Source organism: Camelus ferus, chromosome 5, assembly GCF_009834535.1.
Source record: "Camelus ferus isolate YT-003-E chromosome 5, BCGSAC_Cfer_1.0, whole genome shotgun sequence".
Classification (NCBI taxonomy): domain Eukaryota; kingdom Metazoa; phylum Chordata; class Mammalia; order Artiodactyla; family Camelidae; genus Camelus; species Camelus ferus.
Genome location: NC_045700.1, coordinates 9,981,440 through 9,985,258, shown reverse-complemented (window position 1 = coordinate 9,985,258; position 3,819 = coordinate 9,981,440). Strand labels below are relative to the sequence as shown.

Genomic DNA, 3,819 nt, shown 5'->3' with positions numbered 1-3,819 from the left:
TACAAGGATTCCACTGCCACTTGGTGCAGATTTGGGGGAGCCTAAAGCAAGGTTTGGAAATGGAAGAATAGAAAAGGCTTTGAAAAACAGAGTTTATAAATTTGAGCCCCAAAGGGAGCAAAATAGCTGCTACCAGAAATGTGTATAATTTTCAGTCTGTTGTCATATTGCTTAAAAGGCAATCAAAAGTTAGAGATTTACTTGACTTAACAAGCATCCTCGTTCATCTGTTATTTCCTGGGGCGTATGGGCTTCATGTGCCACAGGAGAGCCACTCCCCTGGAGGACTAAGCCTTTCCCTGTGTGTGTGTGTGTGTGTGTGTGTGTGTGTGTGTGTGTGTGTGTGTTTAGGGGATCAGACCACTCGGAAGCCTGGTGCCTTGTGAAGGGAGAGCAGACATGATCAGGGTGGTGGAGGACAGTCTTTGAAGCAGCTGAGGATCCTGAGGGCCAGAAAGGAAAAACAATCAGAGATGGGGAGGCACCAAAAATAAACTTGGCTTCATAGTAGTAACAGTCAAAATAGCCAAAAGGTAGAAACAGCCCAGTTGTTCATCAGAGGATGGATGGATAAACAAAACACGGTGTATCTGTACAATGGAATAGTATTCACCCACTGAAAGGAATAAAGTACGTGTTGCAGCAACAATAAGCCTTGAAAACATCATGCTGTGTGAAAGAAACCAGACACAAAAAGTCATATGTTGTATGATTCCATTCATATGAAAGATCCAGTGCAGGTAAGTCCATAGGACAGAAAGCAGATTAGTGTTGCCAGGAGCTGGAAGTTGGGGGGATGTGCTAATGGATATAAGATCTCCTTTGGGGATGATGAAAATGGTGGAACTAAATAGATTTGATGATTGCATAACATTGCAAAGGTACTAAATTCCAGTGAACTGTACCTTTAAAAAATGGTTAATTTTATACTATGTGGATTTCACCTCAATAAAACAAAAACCACTGAAGTCAGAACAAGGAAACTACCAGGAGGGAGGACCGAACACGCATTATGATAAAGAGTAAATTCACCAAGAAGACATAATGATCTTAAACAGCTATGAACTAAGCCACAGAGCTTCAGAACACTGGGAGCCAAAATTAACAGGGGTGCGAGGAGAAGTATATAAATCTCAGTTAAAGTCAGGGATTTCACTACCTCGTGTAGTATAAGTGCCTGACAGCTTGCTTTTTTTAATCATAATGTAAGTGCCTGACATTAAGCTTTTCACTGCCAAAGCATCCATTTCAAAGACACATTGCCAGCTACACCAGATAAAGAACCAGGCCGCCCCACCCATGACGTTCCCCTTTAAGAAAGCCCTGGGTGATGTAGATAACTGACTCCTGAGTGACACTGCTTTTCCCTTCTCACACTTTAGTTCCTGCTCTCACGTTTAAATTCACCAATAGTGAACCCATGAAACCTTAGGCACCACACTCTTAACCCCAGTAAAGGCAGAACCCCAGGTCCTGTTCTCTCTCTTTCTCTCCCTCTTTCCCTGCATCTCTGGTGGCCCTGGGTGCCACGTACCCTCCAAGACCTGTGAGCAGTAAACCTTGTTTTTGCGAAGTTCCCTGCTAGTGGTTGCTGAGGTGCACCTTGCAGGCATAGTAAGAACCACAAGGCCTGTCCAGCCACCGCACTGGCCCTGGTGGTGGTGGGGTAATGTCTGTGGGGGCTCACCACAAATAGGACGGGCCCAGGTGAGGGTCCTCAGGCATTCCTGGCTGACAGCATCACTATCAAAGGGCTGACACCAACACAAAACAACTCCTCTCTCAATAATGAGCAAGTCTACAGAAAATCTGGATGGATATAGACACCTTGAACAACACCATGTACGACCTAACTGACATTCATAAAACCCTTCACCCAGTAATGCTAGAATACATATTATTTTCTAGTACACACTGAAAATTTACCAGGATCCTGACCATTAGACAAGTCTTAATGAATTTTAAGAGAGTCAAATCATACGAAGTATATTGTGTGACTATAATGGAATTCAGCTAGAAATCAATGACAGAAAGATGTCTGGCAAACTTCCCAAGTATTTAAGAAGGAAAGAACCCACTTCTATATGACTTACTGGTGAAAAAAGAAATCAAAAGGGAAATTAAAAAGTGTTTTGAATTGAATGAAAAAAAAAAGCACAAAATCTCAAAACTTGCTGGCTGCAGCTAAATTAGTAAACAGAGGAAAACTTACAGCACTTAATGCTTATATTAGAAAAGGAGGTCTCAAATCAATGACTCCAGATTACACCTTCCAAAAAAGAGGAAAAGGAGAAAGTAACTGAATCCAAAATAAGCAAAAGAACAGAAATCAATTAAAAAGAAAACTAAAAAATAATATAGAAAACAAAAGTAACCAGAAGATGATGCTTTGAGAAGACCAAATAACACTGATAAATCTCTAATGAGTAAAATCAAGGAGAAAAAGACAAGTCACAAATTATTAATACCAAGAATTAGGGAGGTGACATCACAACAGAATCAATAGACCTTAACAATAAGGGAATGTTATGACAATTTAGAAGAAATGGACCAATTCTTTGAAAGACACAAGCTACTGAAGCTCATTCAAGAAGAAATAGATACACAAATGAACTTATTTACAAAACAGAAACAGACCCACAGACATAGAAAACGAACTATGGTTACCAGGGGCAGGGGTGGGGAGTGGGGAGGAAAGGGGATAGGGAGGGATAAATTGGAAGATTGAGGTTTGTAGATACTGACTACTATATATGGAATAGATAAACAACAGATTTCTACTGTACAGCACAGAGAACTATATTCAATATCTTGTAGTAACCTATAATGAAAAAGAATATGAAAAGGAATATATGTATGTACGTGTATGACTGAAATATTATATGCTGTGCACCAGAAATGGATACAACATTGTAAACTGACTAGACTTAAGCAAAAAAACACATTTTTTAAAGGAGATAGGTAACCTGAGTAGTCATATGTCTATAAAAGAAATAGCATTTGCACATGAATATCTTCCCACAAAGAAAACTCCAGGCCCAGATGTTGTCTCTGAAAAATTTTAAATAACCTTTAAGGAAGCATAATACCCATTTTATGCAATGTTTTGCAATAAATGGAAGACGGAATACTCCCCAACTTATTCTACAAAACCAGCACTTCCCTGTTATTAAAACTAGACAAAGACTTAACAACTAAAAAAGAAAACTGCAGACCGATATCTTTTATGAACATAGATGCAAAAATTCTTAACAAAAGTTTAGCAAATTGAATCCAATAACACATTTAAAAGGACACTACATGTTGCTGCAAATGGTGTTATGTTGTCATTTTTATGGCTGAATAGTATTCCATTGTATAAATGTACCACATCTTCTTTATCCAGTCATCTGTCAATGGACATTTAGGCTGTTTCCATGTCTTGGCTATTGCAAATAGTCTGCTATGAACATTGGGGTGCAGGTGTCTTTTTGAAGTAGGGTTCCTTCTGGATATATGCCCAGGAGTGAGATTACTGGGTCATATGGAATGTCATTCTAAGTGAAGTAAGCCAGAAAGAGAAAGAAAAATACCATATGAGATCGCTCATATGTGGAATCAAAAAAAAAAGAAAGAAAAGAAAAAGACAAATGAACATAAATACAAAACAGAAATGGACTCATGGACATAGAATACAAACTTGTGGTTGCCAGGGTGTAGAGGGGTGGGAATGGACAGTCTGGGAGTTCGAAATTTGTAGATACTGACAGGCATATACAGAATAGATAAACAAGATTATACTGTATAGCACAGGGAAATATATACAAGATCTTGTGGTAG

At 39.0% G+C, this 3,819-nt stretch overlaps 1 long non-coding RNA gene across 1 annotated transcript; it reads left to right on the top strand.

The window, feature by feature from the left end:
• The first annotated feature begins 1,217 nt into the window (after positions 1–1,217).
• LOC116663859 lies at positions 1,218–3,566 on the top strand. The gene is made up of 3 exons (XR_004320224.1): positions 1,218–1,412; positions 2,234–2,241; positions 3,555–3,566. It is a non-coding gene; the product is annotated as an uncharacterized LOC116663859 (long non-coding RNA).
• The last annotated feature ends 253 nt before the right edge of the window (positions 3,567–3,819 follow it).